At 44.7% G+C, this 22,816-nt stretch overlaps 1 pseudogene; it reads right to left on the bottom strand.

Annotated features, from left to right (window-relative positions):
- Nucleotides 1–843: 843 nt before the first annotated feature.
- LOC112219741 overlaps nucleotides 844–22,816 on the bottom strand; it is a 34,076-nt pseudogene continuing 12,103 nt past the window's right edge.

Below are 22,816 nucleotides of genomic sequence, written 5' to 3'. Positions count from 1 at the left end.
GTTTTACTAGGGTAAGTTTGGCGGCGTGAGTGAAGGAGGCTTTGTTGCGGAATAGAAAGCCACCTCTAGATTTGATTTTAGATTGGAGATGTTTGATATGAGTCTGGAAGGAGAGTTTACAGTCTAGCCAGACACCTAGGTACTTATAGATGTCCACATATTCTAGGTCGGAACCATCCAGGGTGGTGATGCTGGTTGGGCGTGCGGGTGCAGGCAGCGAAAGGTTCAAAAGCAGACTTTTGGTTTTACTAGCGTTTAAGAGCAGTTGGAGGCCACGGAAGGAGTGTTGTATGGCATTGAAGCTCGTTTGGAGGTTAGATAGCTCAGTGTCCAAGGATGGGCTAGAAGTTTACAGAATGGTAAATACAGAGAAAAGAGTCAGGCCGAGAATTTAACCCTGTGGCACCCCCATAGAGACTGCCAGAGGACCGGACAACATGCCCTCCGATTTGACACACTGAACTCTGTCTGCAAAGTAGTTGGTGAACCAGGCAAGGCAGTCATTAGAAAAATATGGTGATTGACAGAGGCTACTGAGTCTGCCGATAAGAATATGGTGATTGACAGAGTGGTACGAAAGATCCTTGGCCAGGTCATTAGATTCTATCTGAAGACGGCTTTGCAAAATCAGTACTGTCTTTTCATCGATGTCGGTTATGATATCGTTTAGTACCTTGAGCGTGGCAGAGGTGCACCCCTGACCGTAACATTAGTGCTCGGAAACCAGATTGCACAGCGGAGATGGTACGGGATTCGAGATGGTCAGTGATCTGTTTGTTGATTTGGCTTTCGAAGACCTTAGAAAGGCAGGGCAGGATGGAGGATGGTGGGATGGAGGCACCACCTCTCCATCCCACCTGCTGCTCAGTCAGACAGGCCCGAGCCCTACTGGACCAGCCACGGCTCACTAGCTGGCCTCGCGGACTTTAGCCTGCAGAGCATCGCAGGTCGTCTTGGCATCTCCAAGCAACATGGCTGTGTTGGGCTTGTAGAAGATGGGGTTGTCCAATGCAGCATAGCCCACTCCCAGAGAACGCTTCATTACAACCACCTAAAAAGACATGGACACAGGGGCTCAGCATAGACTGCAGCCGTTTACACAACCGAGAAAGAATGCCTGATACATTGTTCTATCCTACAGTGCTTTCAGAAAATATTCATATGCCTTGACTTGTTCCACATTTTGTTGTGTTACAGCCTGAATTCAAAATGTATTAAATATAGATTTTTCTCACCCATCTACGCACAATACCCCATAATGACAAAGTGAAAGCATGTTTTAGAAATTGTTGCAAAATGCATTGATTAAATACCTAATTTACTTAAGTATTCACACCCCTGAGACAATACTTTGTAGAAGCACATTTGGCAGCGATTACAGCTGTGAGTCTGTCTGGGTAAGTCTCTATGAGCTTTCCACACCTGGATTGTTCAACATTTGCCATTATTATTTTCAAAATTCATCATGCTCTGTCAAACTGGTTGTTGGTCCTTGCTACACAACCATTTTCAGGTCTTGCTATAGATTTTCAAGCAGACTTAAGTCAAAACTGTAACTCGGCCACTCAGGAACAAGCATTGTCTTCTTGGTAAGCAACTCCAGTGTATTTTCTTTTTATTTAACCTTTATTTAACTAGGCAAGTCAGTTAAGAACAAATTCTTATTTACAATGACGGACTACCCCGGCCAAACCCTAACCCGGACGACGCTGGGCCGATTGTGTGCCGCCCTATGGGACTCCCAATCACGGCCAGTTGTGATACAGCCTGGAACTAGGGTCTGTAGTGACGCCTCTAGCACTGAGATGCAGTGCCTTAGACCGCTGCGCCACTAGGGTGCCCAGTGTAGATCCGTCCTTGTGTTTTAGGTTATTGTCCTGCTGAAAGGTGAATTCATCTCCCAGTGTCTGGTGGAAAGTAGACAACCAGGTTTTCCTCTAGGATGTTGCCTGTGCTTAGCTCCATTCCGTTTCTTTTTTTTCCCAATTACAAGCATACCCATAATATGATGCAGCCACCACTATGCTTGAAATTATGGAAAGTGGTACTCAGTAATGTGTTGTATTGGATTTGTCCTAAACAGAACACTTTGTATTCAGGACAAACATTTAATTGCTTTAGTACCTTATTGCAAACATGTTTTGGAATATTTGTATTCTGTACAGGCTTCCTTCTTTTTACTCTGTCAATTAGGTTAGTATTGTGGAGTAACTACAATGTTGATGATCCATCCTCAGAATTCTCCTACTGTATCACAGCCATTAAACTCTAACTGTTTTAAAGTCACCATTGGCCTCATGGTGAAATCCCTGAGCGATTTCCTTCCTCTCTGGCAGCGAAGTTAGGAAGGACCACTGTATCTTTGTAGTAATTAAAACAATTTTTAAAAACATAAGTCCACTTTGACATTATGGGGTATTGTGTGTAGGCCAATGACAAAAGAATCTCAATTTTAAATTCAGGCTGTAACATAACAAAATGTGGAAAAAGTCAAGGGGTGTGAATACTTTCTGAAGGCACTGTATGTCTACAAATAATCAAAAGCAATCAGTGTTTTTTTCTGAAACTAAACATGCTATAGTAAATAAGACAACCCCAACTGTGAAAGCACCTCTTTTTGTCTAATTTGGTAAACATTTAACACGGATCCATGAACATACCTCAACAGGGGTTTAAATGTTGCATGCACCTGCATGTAAGTGGAAGATGTAGGGGGAAGGGCTCCATTTGGAGGAGAAGAGTAAGTTTGTCCCACAACTAATGGGCATTTAAGTGTTGGCCATTTACAAAATTAAGCATCATTAGTGTCTGTAGAGAAAGAGAGAGAGAGAGAGAGAGGCAGAGAGAGGCAGAGAGAGAGAGAGAGAGAGAGAGAGAGAGAGACCTGGGAAATAGATTGGAGCATCCTGTGATTGTGAGCATGTGTTTTTGGAGGCACAGAATGCAGCGCAATAATTTAATAAGTAAAACCAGAGCGGTGCTCTCACCACTAGACTTTTATTCCCTGCTATCTGACACGCTGAAAGATACTTGGAAGAGAACCTCTGTCATACTGAGACCCAAAAATCAACAGGAGGACTGTCCGAATCTACTCAGAGAGGCAGGAAAGGGTCAGTAGTGGCTAGTGTTCCCATGGTGCGGCCCCACCCACAAACACTACTCTTAACACAAAACACACACATACAAGCATGCACTGACTCAAACACCCTCCTGTGAGAGAAGAGTGTAAATCACTCCCACTATGGTTGTGCTTCCGGCCGGGGTTAGAGTAAGGGTCTGGGACACCCAGGCCTACCCTAGCCAGTCTCTCTAGGCAGGGCATCCCAGTCCAGACTCCCCAACCCCCTCATCCATAATACACGGGACAGATGGTTTTATTTGGGACAGGGGTAGGGTGCAAACAGAGGTAATCTTAGTCTGGCAATCAGCACCAGAGGATGTGGCTATGGCACGGTCGTGCTAGGCCTGGACCATTGAATCACCAGCCACCTAACCGTCCACCAGGCGAGGCAAGGGTACTGTACCAGAGGAATGCCCTCTGTCTGCTCTGACAAGCTTGGCTACGGTGGCACTGAGGAGCCCCTCCTGGTTTGTTTATATCTACAGTTAGACTACACACACAGCCCGGCCCAGCACACCCATCCGCACCACAGCCTGACCGGCCCCACACAGCGTCATATAAACATGAGCCACAAGTGGAAGGTTATTAATTCAAGTGTCTGAGTCACTTTAAGAACAATGAAAATAACATTTTCAACAGTCCAGCAGGTCCGAGGGATATAAACACACACGTCATGTTAATACAGCCCAGTATAGTAGAGGGCTGGGGTGCTGGTAGTATTAAAGCTCACAAACTCTGATTTCCCAAGGGAACCTGTAGAAATGAAGGCGTTTTAAAGTGGGGTGGTGAGCAATATGAATCCCACATTTAGGAAAAGTTCCACTCGGATGCTCCAAAATGTCATCATTCCAGAGGGAGCGAGTCACCGCTAATGGAAGCCGTGTGAGATCTGTGCCTGCTGGAGCTAGTACACCTGGGTAAGGGCTTTGTTGCCTCAGTAACAAAGAGTACAGGGTGCATGCGTGTGTTCAAACGCAAGTGTTTGTACGTAGAAAGAGGCCCCTGAATCTGGAAGTCTAGGACTTGAACAGAACTAAAGACGAATAGCTTCCTTCTGAGCCCATGTTAGATACCCGCTCCAGTATTACCCTTCACCATTTGGAGAGCCGGAGTAAATCAGCTCAACTTCCAACAAGCCCTTCTGTGACAGTCAACATTTGACAGGGGCTGCAGTCCCATTCCCTACCTTTTCTTCCCCCTTGAAGTGTATACTCGTTCACTCTTCATGGATTCGATGATGGAGTTGGGGTCCTCCTGGGCTGCAGAGTTCACTGTGTCGTTTGCACCAATCACCAGAACCAGGTCCGTTTCTGAGACATAGAAAAAGAGATCACAGCACATGTCACATGAGATCAAAGCACACCACAGAGAAAATGTGGTGCATATTGTCTATAGACCGAAACACAAGAGGTGAACACGTGAAGGTGAAACCAAACATACCAACAAAGTCCTTGTTGATCTCCTCCATCTCCAGCAAGATGTCATAGGAAATGCCCGCCTCGGCCAATAGCACATTGAGCTGCCAAGGCATTCCGGGTGGATACCAAACTGGTAAGAGAGAAGGATTAACATCTTATTCACCTCCATCTATATGGCACATCACAAGGATGAGAAGGGTGAGAAAACCCTTGTGGTTTAAAAGTATCATGATATTTTGTCTGTTGACAAAAGTTGAGTCAGAAGTACAAGATGGAGGGGCCATGATGTTAGTGCCGGGGGCGGTTTAGGTTAATGTCAGAGGTCATAAAGGGCCTGAGAAGCAGGGGAAATGGGTTAAGGATGGAGGACGAGAGGGCCCTACGGATACACACTGAAGCAGCAGGTTTATGACCAGAGAGTAAAAGCAGAGATCAGAGCAGCTGCACTCTACTCATACTGCCTGAGGTGTCTCGTTCCCCCTCTCCTGCTCTACCCAGACCCTCTGTGATCTCCTGCCATTATGAATCAGTCCCCAATTTACACACACGGCTGTTACCCACAGTAGCCTTAGGAACTTTGAATACCCTCGTGTGTAGCAGTGTGTGGAGTTAACCCGTTAGGTACCTCATGTAATGCAATGCAGTGTACATGTTGCAGTGTTGAAATGAGGGGGGGGGCGTGGCCTTTACAAGAGAGGCTAACCAGAGCGACACCACACTGTGTGAATTACATTACATTACAAATACATTAGGAACAATATCCACCTCTGAGGCTCCAAACAGTGGCAGCCCCATGCCCCGCCCTCATAGCAGCCTAACACCCCCACCCAATTATCCAGCTCGAGAGGGAAGGGGAGGGGGGACAGGACTACCAAATCTGGCCACTCTCTGGCCACCCACTTCCCCCTCTAATCAACTGCAAATGCTCTAAGTAGCAGCAGCTGCTGGAACCCCAGATCAAACGAATGAAGGAAAATTACACAAGCTTCCGGTGTGCCTTTTCCCTTCCCTCCTCTTTCCTCTCTCCGGTGTGCCTATTCCTACTTTTGCGCTGCTCTCATTCACTCTCCTCCCTTTCACCTTCCTCTGTTCACTCCACAGTTAGCTTCAACCCTGTCCTTTCCCCTCCTGGCTTTTTTCACCCCAGTGGTGCCTTGGCAAGGCAGGGGTAATGAAGGGGTTATGGCAGGGGTGGGCAATCATTTTGGCTCGAGGGCCACATCGCGATTTCAAAATAGCACAGATTTGTTCGTCCAAATCAATTTGCAGGCCAGAAAAACATACTGTATACAGTAGGTCCATTCCCAGCTAGCACATAACGTTCTGAGAACCATAGGTTTCTTAGGTGGGAATTTCAGTACTTCAGTATAACGTTTCCTACAGGTTTCCTCATGGATCTATTTAAAGTAATGTTCTTAAGTTGTTCCGAGAACATTAAGAAACAACGTTATTTTGGGGGAATTTCAGTACTTCAGCATTACGTTTTCTACAGGTTTCCTCATGGTTTTAAGTTAAGTTCTCTGAACATAAGGAAAACTTTCCATGAAACATTAGTAATGTTCAAAAAACGTTCTGAGAATTATTTAAAGAGCCACTGAACATGCTAATTGGCACGTGTCTTTTCTGTTGCGCATTAGAAAAATGGGATTTCGGTCTTGGAGGTGTGTTTCCTGGCCGATTCCGAATTTGGTTAATGATGTTTATCCCCCACCAGACACTGTAGAGGCGGAAGCTTCACTTCATTTCCTAAAAATCATCAGAATGAATCTAAGCTAAATCTGAAATCTGTAATTATTTTTGATGTTTTTTGCAGAGGATGCTTTAGTTGCGCAATTTTAAATCTAACAAAGGTGTTAAGTTTTAAAAAAGCGCAACGTATTGTCTTCTGTAAACAAATCCGGGCGGCTGGGCACGGTCTATGCTATTGGATAGAGAGCCATCACTAAAGCTGTTCACCCCATGTTAGTGGGCAAATGTACAACGTCAAATCAAAACCCAAACTCAATTTACCCATTGTGACGCACGTATGGTCCTTGCTCAGTTTTAGACGAGACTGACTTTATTAGGAAAATGATCCTATTTACACTTTGTAGCCAATTTGGACACTAGAATAACTGTTACTAACTCATGTCGATGCCACATAGTTTTCAAAGGGATTCATTGCTTTTTAAAGACGGTCACTTATTAAAAACATTTACATTCCGTTCTCAGCGTCAACAAAACTCTCAATCCTTCATCTTGTTAAGTGTGTTCAGGTGCGTTGGGTGCCCACTAATAGGCCACGCCTGATCTTAATGAGTGCTTGTTTCTTTTGAAATGGGGTTTGGGGTATGAGTAAAAAGTAAAACATGGCAAGCTAGCTCCATCCTGGTGGTGCAGTGGACTAATTCCATGGATAGGGAACAGAAGAGCATAAGTTTCCATTTTACAGACGCTGTGCCACAAGAAATAAATGTGTTTGCATGATTAATGCAAAAGAAAATTCCTTTCCATGTGTCCTAACTGTACTTGGAGTTTAACCTGTCTCCTCCCCTTCACTGATTGAAGTAGATTTAACAAGTGACATCAATAAGGGTCGTTGCTTTCACCTGGATTCACCTGGTCAGTGTTTGTCGTGGAAAGATTAGGTGTTCCTAATGTTTTGTACACTCAGTGTATATTGACTCAGGGGGTTGAATACTTATCTAGTCAAGATAGTGTTTTAATAAAAATAACATTTACACGTACATTTTTTCCTGTAAATCGTACAATGAAATCAATTAATCTCACTTTATAATACAACAAAATATGGAAAAAGTCAAGGGGGTGAATACTTTCTGAAGGTCCTGTATAAAGTGGGTAAGACAGTATGTAAAACAGTATTGCACCTGTACTGTCTCCACCTTCTAGATGGTAGTGGGGTGAACAGGCCGTGGCTTGGGTGGCTGAGGTCCTTGACGATATTCTTGGCCTTCCTGTGATTCCGAGTGCTGTAGATGTGCTGGTGTGCAGGCAGTGTGGCCCAGATGATGCGTTGGGCTGATCGCACAACCCTCTGGAGAGCCATGCGTTTGTGGTTTGTGCAGTTGCCGTACCAGGCGACGACACAGCCTGATAAAATTCTCTCGATGGGGCCTCTGTAGACGTGCGTAAGGGTCTTAGGGGCCAAGACAATTTTTTTCAGCCTCTCTCTGCTGTTTCCTGTAGTCCAAGATCAGTTACTTAATTTAATTGACATTGAGGTTATTTTCCTAGCACCACTCCCTGATGGTAATCAGGCCTACCACTGTTATGTTGTCAGCAGACTTGATGACTGAGTTGGAGACGTGTGTAGCATGAGTGAACAGGGAGTACAGAAGGGGGTTGAGCATGTACCCTTGAGGAGCCTCCGTGTTGAGGATTAGCGTTGCGCAGATGATGTTGACTGTTTTCACCACCTGGGGTTGGCCCGTCAGGAAGTCAGACCCAGGGCACTGAGCTTAGTGACTAGCTTGGAGGGCAGTATAGTGTTGATTAGCAGCATTCTTACATAGGTATTCCTCTTGTCCAGGTGGGATAGGGCAGTGTGCAGTGCATTGGCGATTGCGTCCTCTGTGGATTTGTTGGGGCGCTATGCAAATTGTAGTCGGTCTAGGGTGTTGGCTAAGGTGGAGGTGACATGATTCTTAAACTAGCCTCTCAAAGCACTCCATGATGGAAGAAAGGAGTGCCACATTTTACATAAAATGTTTGTAATTTAGCAGACTCTCTTATCCAGAGCGACTTACAGGAGCAATTAGGGGGGTAAGTGCCTTGCTCCAGAGCACTGACAGATTTTTCACCTACTCGGCTTGGGGATTCAAACCATTAACCTAGCTAGCTAACATTAGCTGGCTCGCTAGCTAACGTTACGTGTATGATCTGTGTAGTAATATTATTTGTATCTCAGAGCCATTTGCTTTGCAAGTTAAAGCCTAATGTTAGCTAGCTAACATTGAACCTGGTAGGTTAGCTACCTGCCGATTCATTCAGGGTAGTAACTTCACGAGTTGGGATTATGGTTCATTTTTTAGCTAGCTAGCTACATGTCTTAACAAAATACTCCTCTATGCAAGTATCCATTTCAATAGAATGTTCATGATGTCACTGTGACAGCTGTTGATAGACGTAGCTGGTAAATTCGCTCTGGCTATCTACTCCGATTTCAGAGCACTCCCGTCTGAGTGTGCCAGAGCTCAGAATAACTGAGAAATGTATGAACGCTCAACAAAAAAAAGTGTAATTAAATTGTTGCCATCAGTACAGTTGCAGTCACCAATGCTCTGAATAACATAAAATATCCTAACCAGCTCTGCTAGGGTGAGTAAAATGGTCAAAGTGAGCTGTTCTCTCATTTGTGTCTGGAAGTAGTTAGCAAGCTAGCCAAAGTTAGCCAGTTAGCTTGGGTGCTTGAATGTTGTTAGGACAGAACACTCATATCAACCCTTAAAGAGATGGGTGAGGCTAAAGCTTAAGAGGAAGTGAATGATGCTGAATGGGTATAGACAAAGAAGAGCTCTCCATTAGGTGTACCAAAACATTCAAAGGCCATTTTTTTCAAAGGTGAGGTTACAAGTTCATCAACATTCAAAGCAGAATGACTTTCCCATTGTTCCTCAATTGTGGTGTATGATATACCATTTTCTAGCCCTGAGTCTCTACTTTTACTTGCTATGAAAACCTGTCAACTGCTGTCTGTATAAAATGTCTGAAAAAAGGAAGGAACACAATAAAACTTCAGAACACAGTCTGCCTGGACTTTGACTGGCACATCTTGATAGAAGTCCAAAACTGACTACCACCTGTGAACAGTGATCAAAAATGCTTGAATAAATAGCAAAAAAAATCAGACAATCCCAGAGATTCTTACCTGGATATTGATATTCTGATGCTAAAAACACAAACACTTACATAAAGCCCTATGAAATGTGCTTCAAAAAATAAAATAATCCTTATAAAAACACATTTAACATTTAGGAAATAACCAATAACCAAAAATATTTGCTTAAATGTTATTTCTCCGCTTTTAGTTTTGACACACCAGGTATTTAAAATCTAACAAGAAAAATATTCAAACCAACGTATCCCAGCAATAGGGAAGTCCAGAGTTTTTCTGTAGAGTATCATTTTAAAGGAGCAGTGAATTCCCATAGGAACAGAGGATGTCTGAGGGCTCAGGAGTAAACAAGTGTACTAACCTAGTTTATCTGCATGCATTGTCTCAAATAGCAGAATATGGTTTTGATAATAATCCTAAATACAAGTGGGAGCTCTTTCCTCTCATTTCAACAAGACCCGGAGGTGAAATAATTGAGCCTGTTATTTTAAAACACAATAAACAAACACCGTAAAATAAATAAAGGACATCAAGGCTGAAAAAAAAGAATCAGTCGTGAAATGATTTCAATCCTTTTATCTGAAGCAGTAAAGTGGGAGCATGTGCAAGAATCCTTAGTTGCTACATCCATTTTTAGATGTATAAATAAATTATATATTGAGTCTTGAAGAATATAACTTATAAATAATTCTGATCTCATGATGGTCAGTCCTTGCATCCATAGCTCTGCCTATACATTTGAGAGTGGTTCCATTTCTCCAGCTCCATCCCTCAGCCGTTTACCAAAAACAACTGGCATGGTGTTGGTTTTGTTCTTTTTCCAACTGCAGATTTCCCCTTTAAGGATGATCGTACTTACAATTAATGTCCAAGTGCACATTTAATTGCTCCAGTACATGTGGTAGACAGGACATTTCTAACTCAAAAGACCAAGTAAGCCTTTATTCACTGGTCTTCACCATTCCAAAGCCAATCTAGGCCAGTCAAACACAACAAGGACCATCAACACTTATCTTTCATCGGCCCCGTGCAGAGTTGAGAAGCCTCTTCCTGAAATGACCACCATCCAAAAAAGAGAAACAATAATTCACAGCAAATGGATAATCTAAAGCCTCAATTGCTGTTTACAACGTTTGATAGGCCTGTCACAACAGCCGTCAAATACTCTGCTTTCAACACAGCATGTTGCACTGAGCATAACTACGGTCCACACTAGCTCCTTAATGATTTTCAACTTTTTCATGCAGACTCTCAAACACAAGCTTTTCTCCTAACGAAAACAACCCCATCCAGACAACGCCAGTGTTTATTAAAAAAAAGTCTTAAATGTTTCCACTGATGTCAATCAAGCAAAGTGACTGTGACTGGTCCAATTATAGGAAACGTGAAAAGGAAAACAAGACAGCTCCGGTTCCAGCTCGGGCCTGGTGTAGTGTAGTGCACTGCAGTCAGCAGGAGAATCTGGGACCCACTGACAACACAGAGAGCAACTGTGGAACAGTGCACCATAATACCAGGCCTTGGAAGCTGAGGATCACCTTTCAGTCTGGCAGGACTACCTGGCACACAAACACCGGCTAATTTGGTTACATTTGGAGAAGATGCTTGAAAATGTTTGGATACAAAAACAAGTCTGGGTTTTGCAGTAGTCAGTTAGACAACTGTGTACTTTAGAAGTTCAGAACATCCTCCACAATAGATATAGTAACATCTCCCCCACTATCTACATGGGCCCAATGGTGTACATCCATGTTAGATAGGGTCTGACCGTCTACAGTCAAGGTCCATGGCTGGGTCAGGACACCGTAGGGTTGAGCCCTGCTGGATGGCTGGAGGCTGGACTGCCTGCGTCGGTGTGTTTTAAATGAAGGAGCCATCTCTGTTGTGCTTGGCCCCCCATGCCTGTTTACTCTGGAGTGCCACGTTCATCATCCTTTCTCCCCTTCTCTTTATTCATCCTCCCACATCTCATCACCCCTCCATCTGTTCGTCCTGTCTGCCCATAATGGTCCAGTTCTCTGTTGTAGAGAACAAAGTGGATGCCGACGCAGACAGAGGACAGACAGAGCCATAAGCTTTGCTGGAGGCGATTACACTTACTGGCCCAGGAGGTCAAGCCGAGCCACAGACAACCAGGCAGTTTAGAAGAGCAGAGCAGAGCCAGCCACTAGGTTGGGGTTGTGTCCCAAATGGCACCCTATTCCCTTTACAGTGCACTACTTTTGACCAGGGTCCCCATTTCCATTTATAGTGCACTACTTTTGACCAGAGCCCCATGGGTACCGCATATTAAAGCCCATAAAAAAGAGCCTTCTTTTCTACTCCTTTATTTTCTCTGGGAGCAGCATACTGTATGGACCAGCGCAGGTTGAGGCTGCACTGCCAGGCAGGAGAGATAGAGCTGACTTCTCACTCAACAGTTCACTTCGCCACTAGGTTGGAGAAGCCATGTGCAGAGAGCTGTCGTCAGGGGACGGGTTTTCAGACAGGGTGGGAGAGCGAAAAGACAGAGAGTGAGATTATACAGAGGTCTGTCAAAGTTTCAATAAACCCTACTCCAAAACACGACCCAGGCTCTTGGACCACCTCGGGATAGAGTGGGCCTGCATGCCTGACGGGCCCTACTTGAAAGGTGCCCCAATGAAGTTGAGCAAATTAACTGGTGATGTAACAAGGTCAATAGAGGTTAGCTAAACATAGAAAAAAAGTTTGGGAATTTCTGAAAAATGTGGATCGCAAAGGACCATGTTTTCTACTTTCTGCACAAGACCTTTGGCCACAACGCACTTACTCTCTAGGTCTTAAAAACATTTGTCAGTTGAACCCTGTGTACGTGGGTGGTTTACATGAACCTACCCTGTCAGTGCTCCGGTGTGTGTAAGTATCACTGTGTTAATGCTGTGTGTGTGTGTGTGTGTGTGTGTGTGTGTGTGTGTGTGTGTGTGTGTGTGTGTGTGTGTGTGTGTGTGTGTGTGTGTGTGTGTGTGTGTGTGTGTGTGTGTGTGTGTGTGTGCGTGTTGTTGGGTTTTTACTTTACCTGGAGTGATGATGATGTTGTGGGCGTCTTCGATCATTTTGACAGTTTGGTCCACGTTCCTATGATCTCCATGGGCTTGCCTGACCCAGTGGATGATGTACGTTGGCAAGGGAACGGTTCATGGCCTAGCCCCTAGCCAGGGGGAGAGGAGAGAGAGGAGGGGGAGTACAGAGATGGATAGGATTAAAAGCTGCTCAACCTTTTTGAGTCAACTGCATTTTTCAGTGAACCCAGTTTCTTTCAGGCAGTCAATGCCGCCAAGAAGGCATTTAAGTACAGTTATAGAGTTCCTCCTAGTGGAGAACGTTGGAAGCACAGAAACTGCCTCTTGCACATTTTAGCATCTTCAAGGTTTATATGTAGGTTATGAGCTGATGCGGTCTATTTATCCCATACTGTCTGATGTATGACACTTACTAAATACAGACAGACGGAAGTACTATAGGCTCCATACTTTAATCATTCTATAGCCCTCAAACTCAACTCTGGACCTCGACGCCAGTTCCACTGCGTTTTTTCATTGTTCCCCTCTACATCAAGGACCTGGGACACCAGGTATGTGCAAATAATTATCAGGTAGAACAGAAAACCAGCAGGCTCCAGACATCGTAGGGTATGAGTTGAATACCCCTGTTCTATGGGATGTGTGACACTTCGAAAATACAGACCAACGGACTTCCTTACCACACACGACGCAGGAGAGAATGGCCCCTGAGGAGCCGATGAGGGCCCCTACGATGTTGAGCAGGTTGTTGCTGAGCAGGAAACCCTCAGCAGACAGGGCCCAGCCGGAGTAGCTGCTGAGCACCGTGATGATCACCCATGGCTGTTGTCAGGCCCTAGAAGAGCAAGACTACCTTTAGACTGAAGGTTGATATGGCAGTGGGCATAATAAAACAAGACAATTCATTAATGTGTTGCTAAATTCAATACACTGTCCATACAAAAGAAGGCATGCATAGAGCATGTGTCATACGTGTGTGTAGGCCTGGCCTATATAAACTCACACGTCTGCACTGTCCTGAAACACGTGGGCATAAGCAGACAACCTGTATTATTGAATGGTAAATAGAGAAATCTGATCAGGCAGTAGAAATGTAGTGTATTTAACCCCTATCAGGTCGTGGTGGGCCTCAGTCAGTGCATTAGGTGTTTGTTAAAACAAGGAGTATTCATTTCAAGTGCTCTCTATGATATCATCCTAGTGTTACTCTCCAAGATCCCTAACTCAGGGAAAGGCTCTAACCAGAGCCAGCTACCTCACATTATGCAACGATACACTCCATCAAACAAACAGTGAGGGCAGGACTTGAACAATATCAGATCTCCTTTTAAAGACATTCACGCTCAGGCACAGGTGATTGTTTAGCTACACCTTATCAGTCAGAGTGGTGTGATATTATTTACGTAAAAAATGAATATCCGTTGATTTATCCAACGTCAAAAACCACACGGAGGCCTGAGCAGCCAACATTCACAACAGTTTTAACCAGAACCACCTTCTCTCAGCGCTGCTTCAAAACCTCATCATCTTAGTTGACCTTCCATCTATCATCATATTATGGATTGATCCTATGGTTAATGCTTCCAATGAAAACTCTCCTTAAGGGCCAACAGTGGAGCAGGATTGTGAGCAGAGTGCTTTTTATTGAAGGATAGCTGAACTTACCTAAAATGGGCTGGAGCACAGGATTTCAAAAGGAGATACGACTTCCATCGTATTTCTAAGAATCAGTTCAACGTTTACAGGTCAGTCCAGGTTGGTGGATATTAGGGCCATAGATATAGAATTATTAGAACAGGAAAAGACTCTCAAAAAACACAAATGTCACTTCACCATCTTAACTTAAAACATTGATTTGAATGGGGATGTCCGTCCCAGTAAATCTATTTATTTGATTAGGTCGTACCATGACGGCCGAGAGAGAGGACACAGAGCCTGTTGTGTAGCTGGGGTCCAGCATGTAGGGGATCATCAGGCCCACACTGGAGACCATCAGCCCAGCGTTCATAGCATCAGCACACCTGGAGAGAGGAGGAGAAGAAAGACTGTAGGCATGGACATATAGAGCTAAATGCATATCAGGACATTACTATGCGGTGCCCATCTAATATATTATGGCCTTCAGTTACAAGTATTCAGTCCTCATCCACTTTTGAAGAACAATCTGAAAGTGAGCATTTGAATTATTATCCAAGGATGTTACTATCACACACATTGTAAGGATTAAAAAGGGAGTTTATCCTTGAACTAATTCAATCTTTGGCAGGCAGGTAGAAAGATAACAGAGAATTGATTTTCATTTCAGAGACTTAAATGTGTTCATGTGGCTGTTTCATGCTAAATTGAAACTGAATACACGTTGATAATCAAATGAACAGAGCCAGCATCTGGATTCCACCGCCTGTGACATGGGACGCATTGTGATGTTTCATTCACTCTTTTCCTCATTTGAAAGCCTTCCAAAAGCAAACCCACGACTGAAAAACAAAATGCAAAAGAAAATAACAAGAAAAACGTATCTAGCGTGAAATGTGCATTTTGCGGAAAATGGGCGTTTTAATCTTTTATCGGAGCAGGTTTTCCAGGTTCCAGTGGGACTGTGGAGTGGGAACGCTCCCTGGGATAATGCGTTCCAGCTTTCGGGAACAAGTGGAAAATGACTGGGGGCGGAGGGGCTAATTAGTGCCAAACTGGGAAAGGTTCCGCCTGGCCTAGCTTGGAGCAGGGGGGCCTGGGTGGCACGGCTGGGACAGGGGACTGAGAGGAGGGGTGCAGACTCGGGTACAGACGCTCAGGCATCAACCTGAAGGACCCAGACCACTACTGGTCTACTGGTCTACTACTGACCAGAGGGTTATTGGATCAAACCCAAGCTGTTTAAATTGAGATGTGGTGCCCATGATCATAACATTCCTGAAAACGCAGTAAAATGTATGCATGTAATATATATACACTACGTGACCAAAAGTATGTAGACACCTGCTCATTGAACATCTCATTCCAAAATTATGGCCATTAATATGGAGTTGGTCCCTGCTTTGCTGCTATCGAAGCCTCCACTTTTCTGGGAAGGCTTTCCACTAGATGTTGGAACATTGCTGCGGGGATTTGCTTCCATTCAGCCACAAGAGCATTAGTAAGGTTGGGAACTGATGTTGGGTGATTAGGCCTGGCTTGCAGTCAGCATTCCAATTCATCCCAAAGGTGTTCAATGGGGTTGTGGTCAGGGCTCTGTGCAGGCCACAAACCATTTCTGTATAGACCTTACTTTGAGCACTAGGGCTTTCTCATGCTGAAACAGTAAAGGGCCTTCCCCAAACTGTTGCCACAAAGTTGGAAGTACAGCCTAGACAGAACCATGATAAACAGCCCCAGACCATTATTACTCATCCACCAAACTTTACAGTTGGCACTATCTATTCAGGCAGGTAGCATTCTCTTGGCATCTGCCAAACCCAGATTTGTCCATTGGACTGCAAGATAGTTAAGCGTGATTCATCACTCCAGAGAATGCATTTCCACTGCTCCAGAGTCCAATGGCGGCAAGCTTTACAGCACTCCAGCTGACACTTGGCATTATGCATGGCGATCTTAGGCTTTTGTGCGGCTGCTCAGCCATGGAAACGCATTTCATGAAGCACCCGACGAACAGTTGTTGTGCTGACGTTGCTTCCCGAGGCAGTTTGGAACTCGGTAGTGAGTGTTGCAACCGAGGACAGACGATCTTTATGCGCAACACACTTCAGCACTCAGCGGCCCCGTTCTGTCAGTTTGTGTGGCCTACCACTTTGCGGCAGAGCAGTTGTTGCTCCTTGACATTTCCACTTCACAATAACATCACTTAACAGCACAGTTGACCGGGGCAGCTCTAGCGGGCCAGAAATTTGACGAACTGACTTGTTGGAAAGGTGGCATCCTATGACAGTGCCACGTTGAAAGTCACTGAGCTCTTCAATCTACTGCCAATGTTTGTCTGTTGCAATTGCATGGCTGTGTGCTCTATTTATACACCTGTCAGCAACAGGCGTGGTTTAAATAGCCGAATCCACTAATTTGAAGGGGTGTCCACATACGTTTGTATATAGTGTATGAATAATAACATCTATGGACAAATTGATCAAGTCAATGGGCCGTGATGATGAATATGTATAAGGAATATGCGTATTGCTTTAACTGCCTCATTTGCTGACAGGAAATGTAGGTCAAAGTGGAACCGTAAAAACTCATGGCGTGCTTGGCCTAGGATTTCCTACCCCTTTTCACTTGCAGCTCCCAACAAAAACAACATCCCACGTCCAACTCCCCAATCCCATAGAATTACATAGGACTCAAATATAATGCATCACTATTCCCAATCACAATCGTCCGTCCTCACCTTGTGGTTTCCCATAAGCCACCAGGGATCCGCTGAAGGTGACCCCTCCGATGAAGGTGTCCAGGTAGACGATGATCTTGGTGAGGTTGGCAGCCGGGTCGGTAGCAAAGTGAGGGTACTCGATCATGTACTCTGCCACGTAGGTCAGCACTGTAGCCAGACCCACCAGGCTGTGATCTGGATCTTCCTAGCGATACCCAACTCTGGGGGGCAGAGGGGATGAGGACCGGTCAACACACACAGAGACGTGCGCAAAGACACACACCCTAAGGATTGCTGGGGAACGGGCAGTCCTGAGGCACAGGTATGGCTGATGTTTGGGGGAAATTCCTTGTTTGTGAGTGCACCTCCGTGTGTGTGTGTTCTGGTGTGTGTGTTCTTCTTAAAGCCCCGCAGACATGGACGGGGTTAATATGAGCATTTGGAAAAGCAAACAGGCTAAGGTCTGAACGGATGGCTTAGTCTAGGTTACAACTTGATTCCAGGAAGAATTACCATGTGGATTGACTTGACTGGAACATGCTTAAGACATGATGGTGACCATTATCTCAGCACAGCTGCAGTATGAGCAGTAAGCAGTTACTCATATGATTGAAGGAGACAACACATGTCGACTACAGTAAATAACATATGTTGTTCAGATCATTCAGGCATACAAATCCAACACACACACGCACACACACACACAGAGTACAAAACATTAGGAACACCTTCCTAATATTGATTTGGCACCCCTTTTCGCCTACCGATCAGCCTCAATTCGTTGGGGCATGGACTCTACAAGGTGTCGAAAGCATTCCACAGGGATGCTGGCCCATGTTGTTTCTAATGCTTTCCACAGTTATGTCAAGTTGGATGTCCTTTGGGTGGTGGACCATTCTTGATACACACAGGAAACTGTGGAGCATGAAAAACCCAGCAGCATTGCAGTTCTCAACACACTCAAACAGGTGCACCTGGCACCTACTACCATACCCAGTTCAAAGGCACTTAAATAATTTGTCTTGCCCATTCACCCTCTGAATGACACACACACACAATCCATGTCTCAATTGTCTCAAGCCTTATTTATCCTGTCTCCTTCCCTTCATCTACACTGATTGTGACTGATTTAACAAGTGAGATCAATAAGGGATCATAGCTTTCACCTGGATTCACCTGGTCAGTCTATGTCATGGTCTATGCCTAATGTTTTGCACACTCAAGCATGCACACACTTACCAGCGATGCCACCCACAGCCATGGCGACACTCATCTGTGCCAGGAAGCCCAGGGTGACAGCGATGCCCCCTGCCACACCAATCATGCCCAGGGCATTATCCAGGCATGCAGTGGACTGGTTGGACAGACCAGCCAGGATTCCCACACAGCACATACCAGAGCCCAGGTACGTAATCTACAGAGAGAGATAGAGGTTAGGGTTAGGTGATGCTCACCTGTTCAATTTTGTAGCCAGCCTGCATGGCGACTCCATAGCCCCCCACAAACAACCCGGTGGGCAGTAGGTACAGGTAGTTGTATTCTGGAGGGTCAGTGGGACGCTTGAACATGTCCAGCATCTTCTTGGTGACCAGGAAACCACCTGAGAGAGAAAGAGAACAAAACCAGTCAAACTCAACCTGGTAGACAACGGTCTGCATATACACTCTGTTTGGAACGCTTCAGGTATAACAGGGTGAAGACGGTTATTTCATATTTCAAATATTTATAGCACCCTTATTTGATATTTCAGTAACCCATTAAAAGTGTGCGCACAAATGGTTCCTAAAAGCAAATTTAGTGAATGTAGTAGCTGGGGGTTTTCTTGGTGGAATCGCTCCCCTGATATAACGGCCAGACGGAACACTTCATTCTGCTGGGGCGGATCACATTACATTCCAAAAGCAACCTCTGGGTTCTCTACATCGCCACTACACCCCCACACTCAGACAGGTTATCCAGTGGCTAACATCTGTCACTTCAGCTGTACGCACTAATTTTAGCCCAGCCCAGACCTCAATCACTTAAACACACCAATAATTTAAAAAAATATTTCAGACTTGAGGCTCAGAGTCAATACATTCAGATTCAAGAATGCAAAGGGCAGGTATTGAATAAAAGCATGCACAGGATTTTTCCGTGCTGCCGCTGTAAAAACACATGGCAATACAAAAGGCAAGAGCCAGAAGAAGAAAAAACGATTCCTCAACCCATTGTATGAGGAGCAGGTACTCTATAAATTTCAGGGTTAGTTTATTGAAACTAAATTGGAGGGCAATTTTTTGGTGTATTCACTTCACAATATAAAAATTGTAGCAGAAGGGCTAGGAAACAAATGGTGGAATGTCCGTTTTTATGTTACTGAAGGTTTATGGATGGTGCGGTAGACCACTAAGAAATGTTGCATGTGGAATGGAAACCAATAGGGACTTTAAAACTAAATTAAACACCTGCTCTTTAAAGAAAATGAATATAGATATATTTGAAGAGGTGCACTTTAAGCACACTGGAACATATGCACAAAGAGATCTGAGAGAGTCATAATAACTGGTTATTACAGCAAATGAATCCCTGCCATGATCTTTGACCCTGCTCAGTGTTCTGGCCTGTTGGAGCACCCTCGCACAGACTGGGACCTCTGGACCGCTGCAGCGGGTTGCCTTTGAATGAGTGACTCAGCGGCTGTCTAGAACGATGCACCAAAGACTTTCCCGACACTACCATTAACAACGTTCCCTCATTTCTTCTCAGCAGAGCTAGACTAAGCCTGGTTTATTGCATGGCCATGGCCCTTTTGAAGACCACTCAGTCATTTCCAGTTCATGTGTGAAGTTCCTTCTTTTCCACCTAAAGGGAGTTAGGGAAGGGCACGAACGGTCAACTAACGGTCAAAGCTGAGGAAGAGGGCACAGTGGAGCAATAAGCAGTTTCTTAATAGATAGTCAAGTGAAATAAATGGCCCTAAAGGGGTCTGATATCCACGTATCTTACGTATTCTAAGATCTTATATAAGGTCTCCAAAAGGGGTACAATTTTGAGGTAAGGGGAGCTTGTCTGCTCCATTCACTATCTGTTTTCACAGTTACTGTCTGGTTTAGTCCAGAGTCACTCGCCAGCGATGTTGACCCCCCTCATGAGAGACAGACTGCCCACAGCAGTCAGACCTGGAATAAACACACACACACAGTAAGCACAGCTTAGATCACATTACAGACATGTTTTTCAATTAGTCCCACATGTGTTGAACTGATGTCAAATGTCAAATGACAATGACAAAACACTGAAACATTATTGCTTCTCTGCCCTGTCAGACAAACAAAGCTTTATAACATTTGATGTGCTGTACAGAGAGGCATGTTTCTTACACATTGCATTCGAGCGCAGCAGCACAGCTTAATGAGGAAAATGTCAGAGCGCAGAGGGAGTCCTGATAGCCATCAGCCCTATAATGACTTACAAATGCAGCCTGCTGTACAGCAGTGAACAACACAACAACAGGCTGGTCAGACAGAGCCAACCTGCTCCCAGTCATGTGTTTATGTGTCTGACTGAATGAGTGAGCTTTTCCTGGCTGTCCCGTTCTGGAACTCCTCAGTAACAATTAGTCACAGAGACAGGCCAAGGTTTGAATTAAAAGGTGACTGCACGCTACCTCAGTGTCACAGGAAATACATACAGCAGACAATTAGGCTAGAAACATCACCTCGCACACTCTGTCAAAAAGAGAGACATGGTGTCGTCGTCCCCCGAGTGGCGCAGTGGTCTACGGCACTGCATCGCACTGCTAGCTGTGCCACTAGAGATCCTGGTTCTGAGTCCAGGCTCTGTCGCAACCAGGAGGCCCATGAGGCGCCGCACATTTGGCCCAGCGTCGTCCGGGTTAGGGGAGCGTTTGGCCGGCCGGGATGTCCTTGTCCCATCGGGCTCTAGCGACTCCTGTGGCGGGCCAGGCGCATGCACGCTGACATAGTTGCCAGGTGTACGTTGTTTTCTCCAACACATTGGTGTGGCTAGCTTCAGGGTTAAGCGGGCATCGTGTCAAAAAGCAGTGCGGCTTGGCTGGGTTGTGTTTTGGAGGATGCACGGCTCTCGACCTTCGCCTCTCCCGAGTCCGTACGGGAGTTGCCGCGATGGGACAAGACTTTGACTACCAATTGGATACCACGAAATTGCGGAAAAAAAAGAAAGGAAAAAAAAGTACTTAAAAAAAAAAAGTTAATTAAAAAAAAAAGTTCATAAAAAAGCGAGACATGCTGCTCACAATAATCTACACACCAGGTGAACTTTGAGCCCTTAATGCCATCAGATCCCCGCCTGAAGTTTCCCTCCCTTTAAAAGAGGGCGAGTTACTTTTGGAAAACAAAGGCGTCATACTCAGGCCATAGAGATCACAGACATGCCAAATAGACCAAGTAGACACCAATACCACCTACATAGCACTAACTTATCAAGCCAGCTCTTAGATAGTCAGCCAGTCATGTCTATATTGATCACACACACAATAAAGGTGAAGTCCCATGGGATGACAGTTATCCCAGAAGCGTCTCTTCGTCACATCCCACGCAGGGCGGACTTCAGAAGGGAAAGACTTTAGCTAATTGTGACTCAACAGTTTCAGGTAGATTAAAAAGCTGTCATGAGGATGGTGCCAGCCATTGGACAAAACCAAGGGCTCCTCATCAAAAGTAACCCAACGCTCCAGACAGAGATTGAAAAAGACTTCTCTCTCTCCCTCTTAAGAATCTGAAATTCCAATATACTTCACTAATGTCTTGGGCTCGAACAGCTCTTTCAGCTTTATTACATTTGGCACAGCAATAACCTTAACTCCAATGGCTTCAATGTTTCCACTTCTTTGCATGACCAAGATAAAAGGAATGGTTTAGGTAATGCCAAATATGTGGGGAACACACCTAAGAGACAATGTGTGAGCAGAGAGACTGAGAATGACTAGGGTGGTGCGGGGGCCAGGGTACAGCGGCAAGAAAAAGTATGTGAACCCTTTGGAATTACCTGGATTTTGCATAAATTTGACATCAAATTTGATCTGATCTTCATCTAAGTCACATCAATAGACAACCACAGTGTGCTTAAACTAATAACACACAAGTTATTGTATTTTTCTTGTCTATATTCAATACATAATTTAAACAGGTTGGGAAAAGTACGTGAACCCCTAGGTTAATGACTTCTCCAAAGGCTAATTGAAATCAGTAGTCAACTAACCTGGAGTCGAATCAATGAGACGAGATTGGAGATGTTGGTTAGAGCTGCCCTACCCCATAAAAAACATTCACAAAATTTGAGTTTGCTATTCACAAGAAGCATTGCCTGATGTGAACCATGCCTCGAACAAAAAAGATCTCAGAAGACCTAAGATTAAGAATTGTTGACTTGCATAAAGCTGGAAGGGGGTTACAAAAGTATCTCTAAACGCCTAGATGTTCATCAGTCCAAGGTAAGACAAATTGCCTATAAATGGAGAAATTTCAGCACTGTTGCTACCTTCCCTAGGAGTGGCCGTCCTGCAAAGATGACTGCAAGAGCACAGCGCAGAATGCTCAATGAGGTTAAGAAGAATCCTAGAGTGTCAGCTAAAGACTTACAGACATCTCTGGAAGATGCTAACATCTATGTTGACGAGTCTACAATACATAAAACACTAAACAAGAATGGTGTTCATGGGGGGACACCATGGAAGAAGCCACTGCTGTCCCAAAAAAAACATTGCTGCACATCTGAAGTTTGCAAAAGAGCACCTGGATGTTCTACAGAGCTACTGGCAAAATATTCTGTGGACAGATTAAACTAAAGTTGTGTTGTTTGGAAGGAACACACAACACTATGTGTGGAGAAAAAAATGCAAAGCACACCAACAACAAAACCTCATCTTAACTATACACTATGGTGGAGGGAGCATAATGGTTTGGGGCTGCCTCAGGGCCTCGGCAGCTTGCTATCATCGATGGAAAAATGAATTCCCAAGTATATCAAGACGTTTTTCAGGAGAATGTTAGGCTATCTGTCTGCCAATGAAGCTCAACAGAC

The sequence above is a fragment of the Oncorhynchus tshawytscha genome, linkage group LG20, assembly GCF_018296145.1.
Source record: "Oncorhynchus tshawytscha isolate Ot180627B linkage group LG20, Otsh_v2.0, whole genome shotgun sequence".
Lineage (NCBI taxonomy): Eukaryota > Metazoa > Chordata > Actinopteri > Salmoniformes > Salmonidae > Oncorhynchus > Oncorhynchus tshawytscha.
The sequence above is the reverse complement of the archived record's forward strand: the minus strand, read 5'-3'. Positions and strand labels throughout refer to the sequence as shown.